Source organism: Chiloscyllium punctatum, chromosome 29, assembly GCF_047496795.1.
Source record: "Chiloscyllium punctatum isolate Juve2018m chromosome 29, sChiPun1.3, whole genome shotgun sequence".
Taxonomy (NCBI): domain Eukaryota; kingdom Metazoa; phylum Chordata; class Chondrichthyes; order Orectolobiformes; family Hemiscylliidae; genus Chiloscyllium; species Chiloscyllium punctatum.
In genome coordinates this window covers 33,942,285-33,968,068 of record NC_092767.1, presented here as the reverse complement: position 1 = coordinate 33,968,068, position 25,784 = coordinate 33,942,285, and the positions used below count along the sequence as shown (strand labels likewise).

Sequence of the window (25,784 nt, the reverse complement as noted above, 5' to 3'; positions counted from 1 at the left end):
CCAGGCAGGTACAATTACAACATTTCGAAGACATTGGACAGGGACATGAATAGGAAAGATTTAAAGAGATAAATAAATATTGAACTATTTCCAGAATACTGAAAGTAAATGTGATCTTGAACAACTCTATTACAGTCCTTGTCCAGAATTGCATGTGAGACAATCTATTTTACTGAGTTTGCCAGTGCCAAGGATGTGTTTATGGGATGTTACGCTATTGGAGCAGTTGCTGTTTATGAGATAAATAACCCATTATCCTGCTAAGTTTTCCAACAGTTATTCCAACTCTTCTTTCTTTTGTCTGTAATTTGATTTTGATTTTATTGTCACGTGTACTCAGTACAAAGGTACAGGAATACAGTGAGAAGTGTATAATGTCACCACACAATGCACCATCTTAGGGACAAATACCTCGACACAGAATCTTAAGAAGTAGGTATGAAGAAAGAACAATATTAAAAATTCAACACTTTTTATTTTTAAAGTAAATATACTATAACATAAAACACATGATGTAAGTTTAAAAGTTACACGTTGCAGACATTCTTACTTTTAAGTGGAAAATAAAGGAATAAAGATGCAGGTTCAAACATTACAGTCTTTCTTAAGTGCTTAATCTCAGTTGGACCGCACTTCAAAGAATCACCTTGAGATCAGAGGTCCGTGCTAAGGCGACAGCTGGCCAAGAGACTGCACATGCTGGGCTGAGAGATCACCACACTGGACCGAGAGATCACCACACCGGACTGAGAGATCATCAGACTGGGCTGAGAGATCAACAGGCTGAGACAAGAGATCACCACACCGGGCTGGGAGATCACCACACCAGGCTGGGAGATCACCACACCGGGCTGGGAGATCACCACACCGGGCTGAGAGATGACCACACTGGGCTGAGAGATCATCATGCTGAGCCAAGAGATCACCACACCGAACTGAGAGATCACCACACCGGGCTGGGAGATCACCACACCGGGCTGGGAGATCACCACACCGGGCTGGGAGATCACCACACCGGGCTGAGAGATCACCACACCGGGCTGAGAGATCACCACACCGGGCTGGGAGATCACCACACCGGGCTGGGAGATCACCACACCGAACTGAGAGATCACCACACCGGGCTGGGAGATCACCACACCGAACTGAGAGATCACCACACCGGGCTGGGAGATCACCACACCGGGCTGGGAGATCACTACACCGGGCTGAGAGATCACCACACCGGGCTGGGAGATCACCACACCGGGCTGGGAGATCACCACACCGGGCTGAGAGATCACCACACCAGGCTGAGAGATCACCACACCGGGCTGGGAGATCACCACACCAGGCTGGGAGATCACCACACCGAACTGAGAGATCACCACACCGGGCTGGGAGATCACCACACCAGGCTGAGAGATCACCACACCGGGCTGGGAGATCACCACACCAGGCTGAGAGATCACCACACCGGGCTGAGAGATCACCACACCGGGCTGAGAGATCACCACACCGGGCTGGGAGATCACCACACCGGGCTGGGAGATCACCACACCGAACTGAGAGATCACCACACCGGGCTGGGAGATCACCACACCAGGCTGAGAGATCACCACACCGGGCTGAGAGATCACCACACCAGGCTGGGAGATCACCACACCGGGCTGGGAGATCACCACACCGGGCTGGGAGATCACCACACCGAACTGAGAGATCACCACACCGGGCTGGGAGATCACCACACCGGGCTGGGAGATCACCACACCGGGCTGGGAGATCACCACACCGAACTGAGAGATCACCACACCGGGCTGGGAGCTCACCACACCGGGCTGGGAGATCACCACACCGAACTGAGAGATCACCACACCGGGCTGGGAGATCACCACACCGGGCTGGGAGATCACCACACCGAACTGAGAGATCACCACACCGAACTGAGAGATCTCCACACCGAACTGAGAGATCACCACACCAGGCTGAGAGATCACCACACCGGGCTGGGAGTTCACCACACCGGGCTGGGAGTTCACCACACCAGGCTGGGAGATCACCACACCGAACTGAGAGTTCACCACACCAGGCTGGGAGATCACCACACCGGGCTGGGAGATCACCACATCGGGCTGAGAGATCACCACACCGAACTGAGAGTTCACCACACCAGGCTGAGAGATCACCAGACCGGGCTGGGAGATCACTACACCGGGCTGGGAGATCACCACACCAGGCTGAGAGATAACCACACCGGGCTGGGAGATCACCACACCGGGCTGGGAGATCACCACACCAGGCTGAGAGATCACCACACCGAACTGAGAGTTCACCACACCAGGCTGAGAGATCACCACACTGGGCTGGGAGATCACCACACCGAACTGAGAGTTCACCACACCAGGCTGAGAGATCACCACACTGGGCTGGGAGATCACCACACCGGGCTGGGAGATCACCACACCGGGCTGGGAGATCACCACACCGGGCTGAGAGATCACCACACCAGGCTGGGAGTTCACCACACCGGACTGAGAGATCATCACACCGGGCTGGGAGATCACCACACCGGGCTGAGAGATCATCACACCGGGCTGAGAGATCACCACACCGGGCTGGGAGATCACCACACCGGGCTGAGAGATCACCACACCGGGCTGGGAGTTCACCACACCAGGCTGAGAGATCACCACACCAGGCTAAGACATCGTCACACAGGGCTGAGATATCATCATGCTCAGCTGAGAGATCCCCACGCCGGGCTGAGAGATTATCACGCTGTGTTGAGAGATTGCCACACCAGGCCGAGAGATTACCATGCCAGACCAAGAGATCACCATACCAGGCTAGGAGCTCACCATGCCAGGCTGAGAGATCACCATGCCAGGCTGAGAGATCACCATCCCCCCAGCTGAGAGATCACCATCCCCCCAGCTGAGAGATCACCATAGCCCCAGCTGATAGTTGACCGTGCCGGGCTGAGAGATCATCACGCTGGGCTGAGAGATTATCACGCTGTGTTGAGAGATTGCCACACCAGGCCGAGAGATTACCATGCCAGACCAAGAGATCACCATACCAGGCTAGGAGATCACCATGCCAGGCTGAGAGATCACCATGCCAGGCTGCGAGATCACCATCACCCCAGCTGAGAGATCATCACGCTGGGCTGAGAGATTACCATGGGAGGCTGCGAGATCCCCACACCCGGCTGAGAGATCCCCACACCCGGCCAAGAGATCACCACAACCGGCTGAGAGATCACCACGTCAGGCAGAGAGATCAACACACCTGGCCAAGAGACTGCACATGCTCAGCCATTGAGAGAGCGGCACCTTGGGCTACTGAGAGATTGCTCAGCTGGGCCGAGAGACTGTCAGGCTGGGTTTGTGCACAGTCTGAAGCCAGGAGTCCCATGGCCAGGAAGAAGAAAGAAGAGGGGAGAAAGATCAAAAATGGAAAAGCGAAGAAGGAAAAGAGAAAAATGAAAAGGAAAGGTATGTGTGTGTGGACTGGGCTGCCGGGGAAGGTGGTGGAGGCTGGTACAATTGCAACATTTCAGGGGCATCTGGATGGGTATTTGAGTGGGAGCGGTTTGGAGGGGTGTGGGCTAGGTGCTGGCGAATGGGACTTGATTGATTTTATCTAATACAATTATTCTCTCATTTAGTTTGAAAATCCCCTTTTCAAATGAAGGAATACTCACAGAGCTCCCATCTGCAGCATATGAGACAATGCTGAAGCAAACCAATATTCTGTTCCTCCTTCATTGAGCTTGAATAGTATGTACTACTTTGATAGTCAAGTAATTCTCCTCTTTTGAACAAGGCTGAACTAATCCCACTAATTATCCCTCTAGTCTACAAGGGCACATTGCAATGCTGCAGTTGGGAAGTTGTCACACAGGGGTTGACATTCTTAAGAGACCATAAAGTGCATTAGGCCTGTATTCTATAGGCCAAGAACTCATGGGAAAGCTATGTAAAGATAAATTTTCAGGGAGGTTGTGCAAAAGTTTATCAACTGTAAAGTAGTGATGGTAGGAGCCATTTTGGGAAAGCAAATATGAGCAGGAATTATACTCTTAATGGTAAGGTCCTAGGGAGTGTTGCTGAACAAAGAGACCTTGGAGTGCAGGTTCTTGCACCTTGAACATAGGGTTGCAGGTAGGATATGATAGTGAAGAAGGCGTTCCTTTATTCGTCACAGTATTGAACACAGGAGTTAGTTACAGCTGGACAGGACATTGGTTTGGCCACTTTTGGAATATTGTGTGCAATTCTGCTCTCCTTCCTTTTAAATGGATGTTGTGAGACTTGAAAGGGTTCAGAAAAGATTCACAAGAATGTTGTCAGGGTTGGAGGATTTGAACTGTAGGGAGAGGTTGAACAGGCTGGGGCTGTTTTCCCTGGAGTGTCGGAGGCTGAGGGGTGACTGTATAGAGGTTTATAAAGTCATGAAGAACATGGATAGGATAAATAGACAAATGGGGTGGGGAAGTCCAGAATTAGAGGGCATAGGTTTAGGGTAAGAGGGGAAAGATATAAAAGAGACATAAGGGGCAACTTTTTCACACAGAGGCTGGTGCATGTATGGAATGAGCTGCCAGAGGATGTGGTGGAGGCTGATACAATTGCAACATTTGAAAAGGCATCTGAATGGGTATATGAATAGGAAAGGTTTGGAGGAAGATGGGCCGGGTGCTGGCAGGTGGGGCTAGATTGGGTTGGGATATCTGGATGAGTTGGACCGAAGGGTCTGTTTCTGTGCTGTACATCTCTATGACCCGATGACCCGATGACTCTAAATGGGCGGAGTGGACAAGCTCGATCTCAGGTGTCCTACTCCACCTCCATCTTGGAATTGCCGCTATTTTAAAATCACTATTTTAACTGCAGTGTAAGAATAAAGTGCGCTTTGCTTCAAGCCGATCAATTTGTCCAAATGAATTGCCTCTGGAACACAATGACTTACACTTGCCTTTAGAAAATAAGAAATAACTGTTCTTTCACTAGTTATTCTTACTCCTTTTTACTTAAAGAACCTCTTTGGATGCATCCTAACCTTCTCAGCCAAGGCCATCCCATGCCCCCTTTTTGCTTTCCTGATTTCTTCTTCAGTAAAACCCTGCATCCCCTGTATACATCCAGGGATTCCCTTGGTCCCAGTTGCCGGTACCTCAGCCATACCTCATTCGTTTTCTGGTCAAAGCCTCAATATCTCTTGTCATTCAGGGTTCCCTATTCCTGTCAACCTTGCCTTTCACCTTCATAGGAACATATAGACCTTGAATTCCAGCGAGCTCACTTTTAAAGGCCTCCCACTTGCTGGAGGTCCCTTTACCTGCAAACAAACTACTCAAATCAACCCCTGCAAGCTCCTGTCTAATTCCATCAAAATTCACCTTGCTCCAATTTAGAACTTGAACCTGTGGACAAGTTCCTCTCCATAACTACTTTAAAATTAATAGGACTGGTCCCAAAGTGCTCCCCGACTATCACCTCCATCACCTGTCCTGCCCAATTTCCCATGAGTTGGTCAAGTTTTGTCCCTTCCTGAGTAGGATCCTCTATATACTGCTTGAGGAAACTTTCATGAATGCATTTAAAAATTCATTTGCTCACTTGAACCTATTCCACTCTTTCATAAGTTTATGGCTGATAAGTCTATGTTTTGAGTTCCCATCTTCCCAGTGTAACCTTAGATTCTTGTTATGCAAGGGAATAAATCTACCTGTGACTTAAAAATATCCACTTTCTGGGACAGACAATTCCAAAGTTACACACCCGAAAAAAGAATTCTCTTCATCTCTGTCCAAAAAAGTGTGACCCCTCACTAATTTTATTAACATGGTCCCTAATTCTGAACTCACCCACAAGAAGAAACATCCATTCCATATTCACTGTGTCAACATCATTAAGAGCATCTATACAGTTTGATCAGATCACTCTTAACTCGTCTAAACTCCAGCAGAAACAAACCCAGTCTGAGCACCTATCCCGATTGCACAAGTCACTCATTCAAAATATTCATCGAGTAAACCTTCTCTGAACTGTCTTTAATGCATTTACATCCTCTTTCAATATAAGGGACTGTTGAAATGAATTTACGGTCAGGGTTAAATAGAATTATTATACCGTAGTAATAGAAAACAGCAGGTTTCAATTAATGAACCTTGTACCAAGTGAACCTTATGCATCCTAGAGGTTAGTGTCTGCGGGAGTCTACAAACAGCAGTTAGTGCCATCAAGTCATTCCAGATAGGCCTTGGGGCCAGAAGAGGTTTAGAGGCAGGGAGGTGATGGTCACTGACAAGGGATGGGGCAAAACATTGACAGACTAAATGATCTCTGACTGAGTGAAGTCTAATGAATCTTGGGAAATTCAAAGAATTTGCATTAATGCATCTACAACCGAATTAACAACCTCTTTTAAGACTCTGGGATGAAGACAGAAGGTGATGAGACCTATTATCAGTTTGCTGAGTCCAGCCTCCTTAGTGACTGTAATTACATTGTGTTCATCCCTCCCTCCTACTTCCTGACTTACAGTTGGGTTGACACTGAGGAGCACATGCAGTATTCTCTAGGGAGATACTTGCTCATTCATGGGTGAATGTGATTGGTTGAAGTGTTTCAATCATGCATCTTCTTTCCATGTCTGCTCAGTTTCACTGGATGTTGAGATTTGGAGGGATAGAGTGGGGGTGGGAGAGAAAGTCTGAGGGTGAGAGAGAGATTGTGACCTGGAGAAGAGAGAGATTGATGTCCAGTCTGATGGTGGTTGGGGCTGGTGGAGGTGGTGCGGAGAATGGTGGTGATGTTCAGATTCAGAGAGGAGGGGAGAGGGTGAGGGAGATTGGGATGATGATCCAGACAATCTGGAACTGTGCATGTGCTCAGTTCTGAGTCAGCATGCAGACAGAGTTGGCCTGAAGTTTAAATGTCAGCAAAACAGTGTCTTACCACTATTACTGAAATGCTTTTTGTATCTTCTATAGTGAAGATAGAAGCAAAGTACTTATTCATTTAATTCGCCATTTCCTTAACATCTATGGATGAAGGGTTTATGCCTGAAACATCGATTCTCCTGCTCCTTGGGTGCTGTCTGACCTGATGTGCTTTTCCAGCTTTGCGCTTTTTATCCCCTATCATCTCCCAATAACTCAATATTCTCACTCCCCAGAGGAGTGACACTCACATTGCGTACATATTTTGTTTTTAAATACCCATGGAAACTCTTGCTTTGTTGTTTTTAAGATTTTGAGTTGGGTTCTGAGATTCCAATTTCCTCCTTCAAATTAACTTTTTTCTGTGCCATGATTTATTTTTTAATCAATCATCTGACCTGCCACCCATCCTCAAGTTGTACGGTTTCTTCAACTTTTCAGTCAACCACAGATAGCGAGTCCTCCCTTTAAAGTCTCTTGTTTCAGTCCAAATATACTTCTGAATATTCTGAGGTATCCTCTTAAATCTCTGCCATCACTGTCTCTCCTGATCTCTCTCCGAGCCAGTTGTGCCATTCACTTCAGCTGGCTTAGTTTACATGCCCGCAGAGTGGACCTTGTTTAAGTTTGAAACACTTACCTCAGAGTCAATCTTCTTCCATTCAAATTGGATGTAAAATTGAATCATATTGTGATGGCTGCTGCGTAGGAGAGCCTTTACACTGAGATTGTTTCATAAATCCTGTCACATTACACAGTATTAATAAGATGATAATAACATAACCTTCTGTCTGGTTGCTTCAGAACACGCAGCTCTAAGATACTTTCTCGAAGGTCATCAATAACCTCTCATCCACATTACTGCTGCCAACCTGATTTACACAGTCTTTGTGTAGATTCAAGTCAGCAGTGATGATTGCCATCTCACTATCACAAGTAGCCAATATCTCTTCATGTCTAACATCAGGGGGCCTATCGATCAGCCCCTTGAGTGGCTGCTATCCCTTAACTGTCCTCACGCTGTAGTTATTTACATCAATGTGTGCTATGGATTTGTTTCAGTTGACACAAAAGCTGTCCACATTCAGATATAGAGCTATTATTTTGATTTGTTTAAATACAAACATATTGGATAGGCTCATATGAACAGAAACCATTTATATTTGTATCATGGGAAAACGGTCTGTCTTTATGTTGCCCATCAAAAGAAGCCAAAGCCTTGTTAACAGGGCAAATGAGAGGGATTTAACTTGCATGCCCATTTCCAAAACACAAACTTTCATGTCTGGAAACTGAGCTGTCTGAGTTGATGTTACTCAGCAAATGAAGATTAAAATATCTGCTCCAAAATGGGGGTGGCAGAGCTGCTTATTGAAGCCAGTGGAGAGAAAGTAGAGTTAACATTTCAAGTCCAATTCTGCAAAAGGGTCAAAATGTTAACTCCACGGGTCTAGCAGCATCGGTAGAGAGATTGCAGAGAGAAATATCCAGCAATTTCTATTTGTGTTTCAGATTTCCAACATTCACCGTTCTTTCTTTTATATTATTGAAAATAGTGACTGTCCATTTGATTATCTCCTGTTTACAATATCTAATTTATCCAGACTGCGTCTTAATCCAAACTTTTGCACCAAATGCCAATGAGCATTCAATGGACATTCAATACTGTCTCACATGGCTCCTGACTTACTGTCTGTCTGGCCTGTTGCATTAGCCCTTGAGTAAGTCAGTTACGCAGCACAGGGACAAAGAGAGTCAGTATTTCACAAGTTTACAGGTGGACAACAGACTTATTAACTGTTCATCTCTGTCTCGTAGTAATTGGCTATTTGAACATTTTATATTGGACAAATGCTGAGCATTCAGGTCCTTGAAATTAAATAAAATGGAAGGAACTGCAGGTACTGTAAATCAGAAACAAAAACAGAAATTGTTGGAAAAGCTCAGCAGGTCTGGCAGCATCTGTGCAGAGAAATCAGAGTTAACGTTTTGAATCCAGTGACCAGAAACCAAACTTTGGTCTCAAGAATTCTGGTTGGAAATCCATCGAATGTGACAATTCTGTCCCCGACCCAGAGTTCCGATCTCTGAAACTCTCCAGAGCAACTTGATGGAATGTGACTGTGACAGATTCATCGCACATAATCATGGAATTCTGTCGCTCAGCTGGTACAGAGCTGCAATCTTCACAGAAGATTTTTGTCAAATCTATGTGTTTCCTGAGTCACATCCTTCCTTCACATTTCAGAGGATGGCTTTGATAAATAAATGAAGATTGGATAATGCAGATTGCTGAGCTGGTACAAGGATGGGCTGGTCATTCTGCCTTGAGTGTATCCGGATCGTTGGGAAAAGGGGCAGTATAATCAGGCCTGACTCTACTGTGTCAATGCATTTCAATGGGGGTAATTGTGCCTGTTTGGGGGCAAAAGCTGGATGGTTGAGGTTGAATTGCAGAATCCAGTTGGTGGGAGTAATTGGAATGTGTGGGTGGTGGTGTTTTCTGGTCAGTTCTGGGTTGGAGGATGGTTCTAACAGTCAAGGTGTTTGACAGGTCAGATAAGAGGAGGGTAAGGGGTGGGGCTGAAATCGGATGATCCATGATGTATGTTTGTAATTTCAGCTGACAGGGTTCGGAGGGTCTGGAGGTTTGTGGGGCTGGATCTGGAGGTTAGCTTACTCACTTGGTCACTGAGTATTCAGAAGGTAATGTGTGGGTTTGGATAGTAATCACATGGGCAAAGGAACAGACTGATAGATGGGAATGTTTAAATAAACCAAGGTAAGATATCACAGGCTGGGGAGCTGGTACACAGGGAGCTGGGAGTTAAGCCTTGGGTGTCCTTGATGGTCAGGGAGAAGGTCGACAGAATGTCATGGGAATTTGAAACGTGCAAGTCATATCATCAGGATTTCCATATGTATCTTACTTACATATGTAATCTTTAGTGATCCAGGGACCATGATAGCTCCAAAATATCCCATATCACTTCCATCTGTGTTTCAAATGTCAGCACAGAGAAAATATTCACTGTCCTGTGTCCTCAGCAAGATTTTATTGCTCACTGTACAAAGTATTTATTGTTGAAATAAAACCAATTCTAGAAGCAGGTGCATTGTTCATTGCAGTTTATTATGTTCAGAGAGAAGGGCAGACTAACCTCAATAATGAAACATTCTTGCAATCAATTTATTTTGTTTGTTTGCCTTGTTCTGAGCCAATGGAAATGTATTCTTTTCAATTGTAGCTTGATTTGGCTTGGTAGCTGGGCTTTAATTGCAAAACCCTCATATTCATTCCCCAAATTTACACAGGCTTTAACTGCTTAAACTGTAGCCATTTGAATAGGATCTGGCCCTTGTACAAAACTTGAACATGAACATCAGTCCTGAGCTTCCAGAACAGAACTAGGGGGAGGTTCTGTCATTCAGAGGAGACCTTAAATTGTCATGAAAACTGAACATTGAACTCAAAACGTTAACTCTGTCTGTCGGTCTGTCTCTCTTTCCACAGATGCTGCAAACTTGCTGCATTCCCTCAGCACTTACTCTTTTTCCTTGTTTTAAATTGTCTCCCACCTGCATTCTCAAATGTCTTTATTGTTTAATGTATCAGCCATGGATTACTTGTGAACAGTGTGCCCTAAGACACAGATATGAACGGCTTTATCTTCAGATCTGACTAAAGGCAAAAACTGTGGATGTTGGAAATCAAAACGAACATCGAAAATGCTGGAGAAACTCAGCAGGTCTGACAGCATTCGTGGAAAGAGAAACAGAGTTCTGAGGAACAGTCACACGAGACTCAGTGTTAACTGTGTTTCTCTTGCCTCAGATGTTACCAGAGCCTCTGAATTTCTCAGGCATGTTTTGAATTTGGTTCTTTCAGATCTCCAGTTCCATCTGCAGTTCTTTATTTTCCTTTCTATTTGCAATATATTATAAAATATTTCAAAATACAAAATAAAGCCCCATTTCCTATTCAAAAACTGCAGTCATTCCAAAAACAAAAAAGACTCAGCGGGTCTGGCAGCATCTGTGGAGAGAAATCAGGAGTTAATGTTTTGGATCCAGTGATCCTTGCTCAGAACAAAATCTGTCAATGATTTTTCTTACAAACGAGCACAATATAATAAATAACCATTAATATTCCAGGGGGCACATTCCCCCTTTAAGTCAAGGTTCCAGAAAGACATACCTAGATAATTATTAAGTGTTTTCAAATAATTAGGACAAAACATTAGCTCAAAATCCCATACATTTTACACACACATATATTTTACACTGGGTCTTTTGTAGCATCTCCCAGTTGAGGCGACCTGCAAATGCATCCAAGCTGTCACTGATGCCTCTTTCTCCAGATTAGACTTGTTTATATCATTCACCCATAACAAGGAGAGCCAAGCAACCTGGGCAGTGGGATTCTCTGCCATCACTACCTTCCCCCAGCTGTAGGGTGCCATAGCCTGTACCCATGTTGCTTTCAGACTGCCCTGTCACCAACCTGCAGAGCTGGAGAGTGGAAAGGTTTTGTCACTTCAACAATGTTTAACTTATATGGAACCATCGATGCCAGAGTTTGGAGGATTGCTTCAGACCGTCTTGGAGCTGCCGTGATGTTGATGTAGAAGACAAGTCCCGAGATCCTGCCTCCTTCCAAAGACCTTGGGCCACAGAAGAAGAGCTGCAGGGAATTAAATGAAAAATTCTCTAAATTTGCTTCATAACATGTTTCTTTTCTTGTTATTCTTTCCTGGGATGTGGCTTTTTTGGTAAGGCTGCCATTTGTTTTCCATCCATTATTACCTTTGAACTGAGTGTCTTACTTGACTATTTCAGATGTCAGTTAAGAGCCAACATAATTGCCATGGATCTGGAGTTTCACTAATAAACCTGTAATCTGAGAATCAACATGGTTATATGGTCGTCATAGGCTAGTTTTTAAATCCAGATTTTATTGAATTCATATTTCACCATCAGCTGTGGTAGTATTCGACACCATGATTTCCAGAACAGTGGGTTAGTGCTCAGGATGACCACATGACAATAATGCCATAAGAAACAGGAGCAGGAGTAGGCCCTTAAGCTCTTGATCCTGCTCCACCATTCAATAGGATCGTGACTGATCCAACATTCCTCACTTTCACCTTCCTGTGCTTTCCCTGGAAGCCTTGATTCCCTGACTGATCAAGAATCTATCCATCTCAGCCTTAAATATACACAAGGACTCTGCCCCCACAGGGGGCACTGTGACAAGGACTTCCAAAGACACAAAGAGAAGAAATTCTTCCTCGTTTCAGTCTTAAACTGGCACCCCTTGATTCTGAGACCATGCTTTCTGGTCCTAGACTCCCCCATGACAAGAAACCTCCTCTCAGCATTTTCCCTGTAAAACCCCTCAAGAATTCCATATTTTTCAGTTAGTTCATTCTTCGAAGTTCCAGTGAGTAGAGTCCCAACCTGTTTAGCATTTGCTATTTAGACAATCCTTGCTCTCTGGGGATTAGCCTAGTAGACCTTCTCTCAACTGCCTCCAATGAAATTTCCCCAAACAAAGTGACCAAAACTGCCCACATTACTCGAGACTGATAGAAGTTTATAAAAGAATGATGGGTATGGATAGAGTTAATGCTTGTTGTCTTTTCCCAAGGGTGGGCATTTCAAGACGAGGGGGCACATTTTTAAAGTGAGAGGAAAGACATTTTATGCTTTGGGTGGTTCATATGTGGAATGAACTTCCTGAGAAAAGGGAGGATGTGGGTACAATTATTAGGTTTAAAAGACATTTGGATAAGTACATGAGTGGGAAATGGTTGGAGGGCTATGGGCCAGGAGCGGGCAGGTGGAACGTGTTTAGTTTGGGATAATGTTCGGCAAGGCTTTGTTGGACCGGACGGTTGTATGTTGTATGGCTCTATGTGGTCTCACCTGTACCTTTGTCAGTTGTAGTAAGTCTTCCCTCCTCTTACACTCCAATGTCCTTGAAATAAGGGTCTCTGAATGTTATCAAGATGCTAGTGCGTCCCTGAGGCAATGGCAAAATGAAGATACAACACTGCCCATGCTTCCACCAGGGCCATAGTTGAACAATCATAACTCAACCACTTCAAGATGAGTTGGAAGCTCCAGTGGGGCATTGCAGTATAGATCAGAAATGGGGCACTATGCCTTTCTCAAGTGCAGTCGACAAACAGGGTGTGGACTTTAGGCAGAGGAAATAGGGGATCAGCAGTAATCTTCTGAGAGTGAAGATGAAGATAAAGACAAGGACATTGAACAGGGTGAACATACATGAGCACAGGCATACCTACATTATAGGGTAATGCACTGTCAAAGACAAGAAAACAGAAAGAACTGAATTGCAACACACGTCTAGGATGAATAAACTAGGTTTAGACTTCCTCATGTATAATTGTTTTTGGTTATATGGTAACAACCATGGTTCGGGCAAAATATATGTGGACCAAGTTATTTTTGTAATCATCCAACCCATTCCTGTTGTTGAGTAAATGTTTTCTTAATCATATTAATGTATGCTTGGTGAAGGTAAAGGTAAAGTCCACATAGTCTGAGTAGACCATGGGTTGTTCTCATTACAGAGAGAGATGTGTACACTCAGTTTGTACTGTTTAGTATCTACACATCATAGACCCTTCAAACTGTTGAGGAGAGAGCAGCAGTCAGTGAGAAAGGGACACTAACATAGCTTGCTGCTAAAGTTCGGTAGTTTTATAGCCTGCAGTCAAAATTTGTAATTCAGTGTAATGTCATCTCTCACAATAGTAAGTTAAGAGCATTCCTGAAGCATTTTATAAGAATGATCCCAGGAATGAAAGGTTTGTCACATGAGGAGTGGCTGAGGACTCTGGGTCTGGACTCAATGGAGTTCAAAAGAGTGAGGGAGATCTGATTGAAACTGACAGAATACTGAGACCCCATGGTAGACTGGATATGGAAAGGTGTTTCCACGAGTAGGAGAGACTAGAACCAGAGGACATAGCCTCAGAATGAAAAGGTGATGCTTTAAAGCTGAGAGAAGCTATAGACCGGTAAGCCTGACATTGGTGGCTACTTGGGTGCCCATGTGGGTGCCCATGGGCCCCAGCTATGCCTGCCTCTTCGTAGGATATGTGGAACAGTCCATCTTCCGCAGCTACACTGGCACCACCCCCCACCTTTTCCTCCATTACATCGATGACTGTATCGGCACTGGCTCGTGCTCCCACGAGGAGGTTGAACAGTTCGTCCACTTTACCAACACCTTCCACCCCGACCTCAAATTCACCTGGACCATCTGAGACTCCTCCCTCCCCTTCCTAGACCATTTCATTTCTATCTCGGGCGACCGAATCAACACGGACATTTACTATGAACCAACCGACTCCCACAGCTTCCTAGACTACATCTCCTCCCACCCTGCCCCCTATAAAAACGCCATTCCATATTCCCAATTCCTTCGTCTCTGGCGCATCTGCTCCTAGGAGGACCAGTTCCAATTACGTACAACCCAGATGGCCTCCTTCTTCAAAGACTGCAATTTTCCACCCGAACATGATCGACGATGCCCTCCACCGCATCTCCTCCACTTCCCGCTCCTCCGCCCTTGAGCCCCGGTCCTCCAATCACCACAAGGACAGAACCCCACTGGTCCTCACCTATCACCCCACCAACCTCCATATACAGCATATCATCCGCCGTCATTTCCGCCAACTCCAAACGGACCCCACCACCAGGGATATATTTCCCTCCCCTCCCCTATCAGCGTTCCGAAAAGACCACTACCTCCGTGACTCCTTCGTCAGGTCCACACCCCCCACCAACCCAACCTCGACTCCCAGCACCTTCCCCTGCAACTGCAAGAAATGCAAACTTGCGCCCACACCTCCCCCCTTACTTCCCTCTAAGGCCTCAAGGGATCCTTCCATATCCGCCACAAATTCACCTGCACCTCCACACACATCATTTATTGCGTCCGCTGCACCCGATGTGGCCTCCTGTATATTGGAGAGACAGGCTGCCTACTTGCGGTACTTTTCAGAGAACACCTCTGGGACACCCGGACCAACCAACCCAACCACCCCGTGGCTGAACACTTCAACTCCCCCTCCCACTCCACCAAAGACATGCAGGTCCTTGGACTCCTCCATCGCCAGACCATAGCAACACGACGTTTGGAGGAAGAACACCTTATCTTCCGCCTAGGAACCCTCCAACCAGAAGGGATGAACTCAGATTTCTCCAGTTTCCTCATTTCCCCTTCCCCCACCTTGTCTCAGTCAAATCCCTCGAACTCAGCACCGCCTTCCTAGCCTGCAATCTTCTTCCTGACCTCTCCGCCCCCACCCCCACTCCCACTCCAGCCTATCACCCTCACTTTGACCTCCTTCCACCTATCGCATTTCCAACACCCCTCCCCCAAGTCTCTCCTCCCTACCTTTTATCTTAGCCTGCTGGACACCCTTTCCTCATTCCTGAAGAAGGGCTCATGTTTGATCGTCGATTCTCCTGCTCCATGGATGCTGCCTGACCTGCTGTGCTTTTCGAGCAACACATTTTCAGCTCTGATCTCCAGCATCTGCAGTCCTCACTTTCTCCTCAATTGAGTCAAGATTAGGTTAGGAGAACTGGTTGGCATGGACGAGTTGGATTGATGGGACTGTTTCTGCATTGTACATCTCTATGACTCTGTCACCCCCTCCACCCAGTACACTCCTCCCTATCTCTGTAACCTCATCCAGCCCTGACACCTTCCCTATCTCCAGAACCTCCTCCACCCCCTACACCCCACCCTATATCTGATACCTCCTCCAGTCCCAATAACCCTGTCTTAGCTGTCACATCAATGCTCATTATCACTCCATGATGTCAGCCCTCCTGCGATTCCAGCCTCTTGACCATCCCCTGATTCCATCACTCCACCGGCCTTCAGCTGCTTGGGCCCTCCATGTTATCATCTCATGAGACTTTGAGCAATTTGCATTTCCCTTCTCTGATGAATCCTGTCCATTTTTTTCCTGGAAACAATGTTATACCTGTTGTGGATTTACTACAGTAATTCAGGAAGGGTCCCTCAACAGCACCTTGTAAACCCAACATCAATATCACCTTGAAGACAAGGCCAGCAATATGATGCAACACTACTCCTTCTGCAGTTACTCTCCACTTCACCCTTAATCCCAACTTTGAAACTAATCATCCTTCCTTCAGTTTTTCTGGGACAGAATCCTGGAACTCTCTCCCATGTGACTTTGCATTTGTGGTCAGGATTCTTAAAACACAAGGACAGTGGAGTTAAAGAGGAGAGTTCCTTATCATTTATGCCAGAGAGATTCGGGGGATGGGTAACAAGGCTGTCCCAGTCAGCGATGCCCACTTCATGTGAATCCACAAACAAGTATGTCATTGTGATGTTCCATGGGAATGCACATTACATTCCTGTTCTGAGGGATACACAAGAACAGTAGGAAATGAGACTTGGTCGAATTAGTCAAAGAGCCAAGATGTTTCACGTCAGTGTCCCAGCGAGATGTGGACAGTTACTAGGTGAGTCAGGGTGAAACAATACCTGCTGGAGTGTGATGACCTTCATTGTTCAGCTCTCTGAAGACTGGAGTTGGGATGGTGTGCTGAGGTTGGACAGGAAGTTGGTAAGACCAGTTCTGGAAGACTGTGTCCTGTTCTGCTCACGCTGCTGTAGGAAGGATATTATTAAAATGGAGACGGTTCAGAAAAGATTGACCAGGATGATGCCAGGAGTGCAGGGTTTGAGATATAAAAATAGACTGGAGAGGCTGGGGACATTTTACAAAGAACATTACAGCACAGGAACAGGCCCTTCAACCCTCCAAGCCTGCACTGACACATTTTGCCTTCCATATTAAAACTGTCTTCACTTACAGGATCCGTATTCCCCTGTTCCCTTCCTATTCATGCCTGCTGCTGGATGCTTCTTGAAAACTCCAATTGTGTCTGCTTCCATTGTCTGTTCTGGCAGTGTGTTCCATGAACTCACCACCCTTTCCATGATAAACATGCCTCACATATCCCTTTTAAACACCCCCCTGACCCCTCCACCTTGAACCTGTGTCCCAAGTAACTGACTCTTCCACCCTGAGAAAAGGCCTCATACTTTCCACAATCCATGCCATTCACAATCTTATAAACTTCTATAAGGTCGCCCCTCAACCTCCTGCATTCCAGTGAACACAAACCCAGTCTATCCAATCTTTCTTCACAGGTAAAATCCCCCATTCCAGACAACATCCTGGTAAACATTTTTTGTCCCCTCTCTGAAGGATCCACATCAGAACTGTATGTGTTTTTCACTGCAGCATAGGAAATTGAGGGGTGACCTTGCTGAGGTTTATAAAATCATGACAGTGATTGATAAGGTAAATGACAAGGGTCTTTTCCCTCGTGTGGGGGAGTTCAGACTCAGGGCCATGTTTGTCAGGTCAGAGGAAAAAGATTTAAAGATTGAGGAGCAACTCTTTTCCCAGCGTGGTTTGTGATGGAATGAACTTCCAGACGAAGTAATGTATGTGGGCACAGTTACAATGTTTAAAAGATGCCATCTCTTGATGCCAGTCGTTTTTTTTTCTGCATTCTGTGCTACTGAATGCCCAAATTTCTGTGACATGCATTTCTGGAGGACTAACATGGCAAGGGAGTACACGTTAAATAGGAGGACCCTGGCAAGCACAGAAGATTAGACGGATCCTGGTTTGTGTGTCCAGCCATCCGTGAAGGCAGCAGGATAGGCAGGTAAGGGAATTAAGAAGGATCAAAGCCACTGAATACATGAGCAGGGAGGTGTCATGTTGGAGCTTTACAGAATTTTGGTGAGACCACAGCTGGGATACTGTGTGCAGTTCTGGTCACCACATTATAGGAAGGATGTGATTGTACTGGAGGGGGTGCAAAGGAGAACCACCAGGATGTTGCATTAGATTAAGCATTGTGTGTGTGTGTGTGTGTGTGTGTGTGTGTGTGTGTGTGTGTGTGTGTGTGTGTGTGTGTCTATGGTAACCCACCCAGCCTGCACATCCCTGGACATTATGGGCAATTCAGCATGGCCAATCCATCTAACTTGAACATCTTTGAAATCAGAGCACCCGAAGGGTACCCAAGCAGACAACATGCAAAACTCCACAAAGCCACCGAAGGCTGGAATCAAACTCTGGTTCCTGGCACTGTGCTCCAGCAATGCTAACCTCTGAGCCACTCTCGGCCAGGGGAATTTTTTTTTGGATTCATATCAACTTGCTGTGCTCAGATTCACAGCTTTGTTATGAACGGTCAAATCACCATAATCCCAATTTCGCATCAGAGAGAGAGAGAGATGACGGGTGGTGAAGTTTGATTTAATTTGACTTACTTTGTCGCTTTTTTACAAATAAATCCATGGGATGGAGGCACCGTTGGCCAGGCCAGTGTTTATTGCCCATCCCTAATAGACCAGAGGGCAGTTAAGAGTCACACTACAAACAGGTCCTGCCCGTCTCCTGGTCCTCTCTTCATCCAAGGGTTACCCCTCCCACATTGTTGTGGGCTCGATGGAAGGTTCCTTCCTGAAAGAGCATCTCAGCCCAGGCTGGGGCGTGGGTTATTGGACTTGGCTGGCTCTGTGTTCTCTCTGGTTGTAGGTTCTCCGATCGTGATCCTCTCCTTTACTTCACCCAGGCAACACCGGTCCAGGAACGGCTGAAGAGAAGCAGAGACCGGGGAAGGAAACGCCTGTAACCAAGCAGGCAGACAGGAGCGAGGGGAGCCCGGACTCCGAGAGATAAACAACGGAACATTGGCTGGGTATCATCCAGAGGAGGAAGAATGCCTCATCTTCCACTTTGGTACACTTCAACCACACGGGATCAATGTAGATTTCACCAGTTTCTTCATTTCACCTTCCTCAACCTTATCCCAGATCCAGCCATCCAACTCAGCACTGCCCTCTTGAACTGTCCTACCTTTCCATCTTCCTTCCCACCTGTCTGCTTCACACTCCTTTCCGACCTGTTATCATCACCCCCACCTCCATCTACCTATCACGTTCCCAGCTACCTTCCCCCCAGCCACACCCCTGCCTTGCCAACCCACTGCCATTCCTGATGAAAAGCGTGTGCTTGGAGCATCGACTCTCCTGCTCCTCGGATGTTGCCTGACTGGCTGTGCTTTTCCAGCACTACAATTGTCGACTCTGATCTCCAGCATCTGCAATCCTCACTTTCTCCAAGAGCATGACTCTGCCCAGCAGCATGTCCAAATGTATACATCATCACCACCATCGACAAGTGGAAGGGGGAAGGAGAGCACTGTACCTGTGTCACTGACCCAGGGGAGAGCAGACTGACCCCACTGTGTCTCTGTCACTGAGCCACAGGGGAGCAGACTGACCCCACTGTTTCTCTGTCACTGACCCAGGGGAGAGCAGAATGACCCCACTGTGTCTGTGTCAATGACCCAGGGGTGGGCAGACTGACCCCACTGTGTCTCTGTCACTGACCCAGGGGAGAGCAGACTGACCCCACTGTGTCTCTGTCACTGACCCAGTGGAGAGCAGACTGACCCCACTGTGTCTCTGTCACTGACCCAGGGGAGAGCAGACTGACCCCACTGTGTCTCTGTCACTGAGCCAGAGGGGAGCAGACTGACCCCACTGTGTCTCTGTCACTGACCCAGGGGAGAGCAGAATGACCCTACTGTGTCTCTGTCACTGACCCAGGGGAGAGCAGACTGACCCCACTGTGTCTCTGTCACTGACCCAGGGGAGAGCAGACTGACCCCACTGTGTCTCTGTCACTGACCCAGCGGAGAGCAGAGTGATACCACTGTGTCTGTGTCACTGACCCAGGGGGGAGCAGACTGACCCCACTGTGTCTCTGTCACTGACCCAGGGGAGAGCAGACTGACCCTACTGTGTCTGTGTCACTGACCCAGGGGAAAGCAGACTGACCCCACTGTGTCTCTGTCACTGACCCAGGGGAGAGCAGACTGACCCTACTGTGTCTCTGTCACTGACCCAGGTTAGAGCAGACTGACCCCGCTGTGTCTGTCACTGATCCAGGGGAGAGCTGACTCACCCCACTGTGTCTCTGTCACTGACCCAGGGGAGAGCAGACTGACCCCAGAGTGTCTCTGTCACTGACCCAGGGGAGAGCAGACTGACCCCACTGTGTCTCTGTCACTGACCCAGGGGAGAGCAGACATACCCCACTGTGTCTGTGTCACTGACCCAGGGGAGAGCAGACTGACCCCACTGTGTCTGTGTCACTGACCCAGGGGGGAGCAGACTGACCCCACTGTGACCCTGTCACTGACCGAGGGGAGAGCAGACTGACCCTACTGTGACTCTGTCACTGACCCAGGGGAGAGCAGACTGACCCCACTGTGTCTGTGTCACTGACCCAGGGGAGAGCAGACTGACCCCACTGTGTCTGTGTCACTGACCCAGGGGAGAGCAGACTGACCCCACTGTGTCTCTGTCACTGACCCAGGGGAGAGCAGACTGACCCCACTGTGACTCTGTCACTGACGCAGGGGAGAGCAGACTGACCCCACTGTGTCTGGGTCACTGACCCAGGGTTGAGCAGACTGACCCCAGGGTGTGTCTGTAACTGACCCAGGGGAGAGCAGACTGACCCCACTGTGTCCCTGTTACTGACCCAGGGGAGAGCAGACTGACCCCACTGTGTCTGTGTCACTGACCCAGGGGAGAGCAGACTGACCCCACTGTGTCTGTGTCACTGACCCAGGGGAGAGCAGACTGACCCCACTGTGTCTGTGTCACTGATCCAGTGGAGAGCAGACTGACCCCACTGTGTCTCTGTCACTGACCCAGGGGAGAGCAGACTGACCCCACTGTGACTCTGTCACTGACCCAGGGGAGAGCAGACTGACCCCACTGTGTCTCTGTCACTGACCCAGGGGAGAGCAGACTGACCCCACTGTGTCTCTGTCACTGACCCGGGGGAGAGCAGACTGACCCCACTGTGTCTAGGTCACTGACCCAGGGGAGAGCAGACTGACACCTCTGTGTCTGTGTCACTGACCCAGGGGAGAGCAGACTGACCCCACTGTGTCTGTGTCACTGACCCAGGGGAGAGCAGACTGACCCCACTGTGTCTCTGTCACTGACCCGGGGGAGAGCAGACTGACCCACTGTGTCTGTGTCACTGACCCAGGGGAGAGCAGAGTGACCCCACTTTGTCTCTGTCACTGGATTCAATATGTTTATGTAAGTACTAGAAAGGAGCATAACTTAACTTCCTCTTGGTAAATAAGGCAGGGCAAGTGACTGTGGTGTAAGCTGAGAATACTTTGGGGTCAGCAATCATAATTCAACTTGCTTCAAACTCATGACGGAAAAGGATGGATTGGATCTAAAAGTTAATGTTCTAAATTGGAGTAAGGCAATTTTGATGGTATTAGACAAGACTTTTCAAAAGTTGATTGGGGCAGATGTTTGCAGGCAAAAGGAGGGCTGGAAAATGGGAAGCCTTTGAAAATGGAGATAGTGAGTTTTCAGTGACAGTATGTTCCTGTTAGGGTGAAGGGCAAGGCTTGATAGTGCAGGGAGTGCTGGGTGATCAGGAATAATAACATGCTTCCCTATCTACCTAACCTTCTCCAGGACCTGCACTTCTCTATGTTTCTGTGACATCACTCTGTCCCAAAACACCACCCTATCATTGTAACCGCTTCCAGACACTACAACGCCTTCCCTATCTCTGTAATCTACTCCACCACCTCCACCCCTCCCTCTCTCTGTATCCTCCAGCCCCTTCACCACAAACTATCTCTGCCATGTCCAGTGCACATGTAGGAGACACGTCACGTGTACAAAGATTGCTTGTCAGTGACAGACTCTTTGTTTCATGCGAAGTTCTCAGGATCTGAGAGGAAGGGTCCATCACACCAACAGCCAGAGGACATTTCCCTGTGTCTTCCCACTGAAACTGGGCTGGAACAGAATTTCTGTAAATCCAATGAATTGGACACTTGACTCCAGGTCCATTTGCTGAAACAGGATCCTTTAAAACTGAGAGTAACTGGCAATGCGAGAGTTAATGATGAGAAAACAGATTCATTCAGAATCGGAGAGTAAATGTGCATCCTGTAAACAGTGAAGGGGGACATGACAGAGTACCTCACTATCTTATCTCTGTCACCATTTTCTTTTGTTTTGTTTGTTTTTAGATGACAGTCAGTGAGGATCATTTACACCTCAATCTTTTGTTTCTTCTCTTCTCCCATTCTCCCACCTCACCTCCACCCATGGTTCCTTGCACCATTTCGGTCAATATTGTTACTCTGTCATTTCAGCCTCTCCTGCCCTCCAGCCCATCACAGCCTTTCCCTTCTGCTCTTCTTCCCACCTTCCAGCTGAGCCACAAGTAACAATGCAGGTAGTTCCCTCTCACACACACTCACATTATCACTGACAGAGATACAGAGACACAGAGGGTCATCACTCCCACAGGCTCAGACAGAGACACTGTTCAGTCCCACTCTGATCCCACCTTCCGGTGACATTTTTATTTGAACACTCAGACAGAACAAGAGTGAAAGAAATGATTTATATTTCTCTCCAAACTGGTCCGTAAATAAATCCCATTTCCAATAATACGTTATGGAGATTTATAATTTGAAAAGCTGGATACTCCAGATACTGTGAACATTAAATAAACACAGAGACTGCTGGAAATACTCAGTCACTTTCTCTGATGAAAGGTCATTGGCCAGAAACGTTCATTCTGTTTCTCTCTCTCTACAAATGCTGTCTGACATATAAAGTATTTGCAGCATTTTCTGTTTTACATCATGTTCAGAAGGCACGCATGTTATTCAATTCAAATGGATACTCCCATTAGAGGTCAGGTTCTTTATAATTGATATACCACATTGAAAATTATTTGTACATTGCAATATTAGAGATACAATTACAAACACTAATAGAGATAAGCATGAAATATATAAACATTATCCATTAGACTTGTAAAGAATAACAGAGACCTGAATGCAGAGTGAATCTCACTCTCATTTACAAGACTCAGAAAAGGATTCTCCACATCACACTTACAGATTGTAATGTCCAAAGACCCCACTGTCAACTCCATACACTTTAACTTGTCGACCAGTCTATCCTTTTCCATAGCTATTTTAAAACTAATCGAATAGCAGTTTGTGCTCCCCCATTAATACCTCCATCACTTGTCCTGCCTTATTTCCTGAGAAAAGGTTGGGTATTGCCCCTTCTCATGGAGGGCCGCCTTCATATTAATTAGAAAGTTTTCCTGAATATATCTAGTAAATTCTCCAATCCATTCCGAGTCTAGATTTGGAAGGTTAAAATCCCCTTTTCTTGAAACCCTATCATTCTTACAGCCTTTAGCCAGCTCCCTTCATATTTTCCCCCCAATTGCCTGCTGAGTCTTGCAGGGGTAGGGGGAGTGGAGCGGGGCTAGTGTATAATCCCAACAACATGATCACACCCTTCATTTTTCTCAGTTCCATCCATACAACTTCACTGGATGATCCATCAGGAATATCCTCTCTGAGTACTGCCATGACGTTTTCCCTTATCAAAAACACCACTCCCCTCCTCTCTTGCCTCTCCTTCTCTCCTTCCCATAAACACACCTTCAGTGCAGGTTTGCAATTGAACACAGACCTTGTGTTTCAGAGGTAGGGGCACTGCCACTGCACCACAAAAACCCTCACAAATCAGAATTAAACCACAGAGAACATTCATAACACCTGACATAATAAGAGACACCAATGTTCGAGTGTCTGTATAATGGCGACCACTGGACCAAAACATAACATCTTCGATCACAAGGTGCAGGGAGCAACTCTCACCTAGATTTATAAAGTTTCAATAGTTTAAATCCCTTATCAGGAATACTAACATGGCAAGAATCATTTTGAATAATTTATTGATAATTCCGGATGTTTTCAGCGTTGAGGTAATCTGTGTTTTCATGCTGCAGTCAATCTCTCTCCATCAAACACTGATGTCCCACGTTTCCCAGCCCTTTAACCGATACCATGGAGGATCACCTGGGGATTGTGAGGTGCCACCACTCTTCACATTAGTGTTTCATTCAAATGTGAACAAACAGATCATGACAACGCACATTCAGTGCTCAAATAAATATACATGTATTTGTGAAATTAAGTTTTAAAGACTGGACAATTCTGATCACATTAATTAATGAAATGAGAACTTTCATTCTGCGAGCAATATTGTTTTCCAATCAAACACTCCCATCTCTAAATCTCATTATGTTCTAAAGGTATCCTTCTCTCAAGAATGCCCACTCAATAACTCGTTCCCTCAGTGAGCTGGATAGATGGTTTACAATGGAGAGGCACACCAACTGCATTGGCCCTATTCCCACATTAGCTGATGTTACCATGAAGGACTCTTCTTCTTACCCTGGCCTGAGCCATGGTGACCCTCAGGTTACACTCAGCACCAGTTGCCCCTCTCCGATGAGGGACTGGTGTGTGACCATGTCCTTGGAGAAACAGAGATGATACCAGAGGGCGGCGTGAGTATGACTGGGCTTAATGTTAAAACTGTGTTTGACTGAGTGTGACATCAAGGAACCTGAGCAAATCTGGAGCCAATGGAAATTGAGGAAAACTCTCTGCTGGTTGGAGTTGGGCCTGGCACAAAGGAAGAAGGTTGTGATTGTTGGTGGTCAGTCATCACAACGAAAGAACATTTCTGTTGGAGTTCCTCAGGAGAATGTCCTCGGCCCAACAGTCTTCAATAGTTTATAAATGTACATCCCTCCATCTTTAGGATGTTAGCCAATGTTTGCACAATGTTCAACATCATGTGTGACTACTCAGATACTGAAGCAGCCCTTGGCAAGTGCAGTAAAACCTGGATAATATCCAGGACTAGGAAGAAAAGTGACAAAGAACATTCGTGCCACATAAATGCCAGACACTGATTATCTCCAACAACAGAGAATCAAACCATCATCCTTTGATATTCAATGGGGTTACCGTTGCTGAATCCTCTCCTGTCAACACCTTGGGGTTACCATTGACCAGAAACTGAATTGTACCAGTGATATAAATACAGTGACAACAGAGCAGGTCAGAGGCTCGGAATACTGCAGTGAATGACTCACCTCCTGATCCCCCACAGACTGTCCTCCATCTATAATACACCAGTCAGGATTGTGATGGAATACTCCCCACAAGCCTGGATGGGGGCAGCTCCAACAGTATTCCAGAAGCTTGGCACCAGCCGGGATAAAAGACCCCACTTGATTGCCACGACATCCACAAACGTCCATGTTATTTTCCCCACTGACCCACAGGAGCAGCAATGTGCACCAGCGACAAGGTGCCCTGCAGAAATTCACAGAAGCTCCTTAGACAGCACTTTCCAAACCCAGAACACATTCTCAACAACCACGAGGGATGAGCAATAATTGCCGGCCCAACCAGCGATGCCCAGGAATGGATTAGAATTCATTTAAAATGTTACCCAATCACAACCAATGGTGGGCACTGGGTTTTATGTTTTGTGAGTGTAAGCTGGTTGGGTCCAGGCTGTAACCTGTTTGTTATGAAGACCTGAAGAGAAATGCTGTCTGGAACAATCTGTCAGTCTTTCAGAGGCATGGCCTACATACATAGTGTCACACATTCACTGACATTCATATACCAGATTACTCACACGGGAGAGAGGTGGAAGCAATTTAATATGTATTTGTATCTGGACTGAAGAATATTTGGAAACACAATTTAAAATATTGTCATGAAAACAATTTGGTAAGGAAGTTATTTCCAAATTGGATATTTTCAAAGTGCTTGACCTTTATAATATTTTGAT

General features: G+C 46.5%; 1 long non-coding RNA gene across 1 annotated transcript; it reads left to right on the top strand.

Moving 5' to 3' along the window:
• The first annotated feature begins 3,422 nt into the window (after positions 1–3,422).
• Positions 3,423–11,373, top strand: LOC140454334 (uncharacterized). Its single transcript, XR_011952672.1, has 3 exons — positions 3,423–3,476; positions 3,650–3,761; positions 11,290–11,373. It is a non-coding gene; the product is annotated as an uncharacterized lncRNA (long non-coding RNA).
• Positions 11,374–25,784: the final 14,411 nt, after the last annotated feature.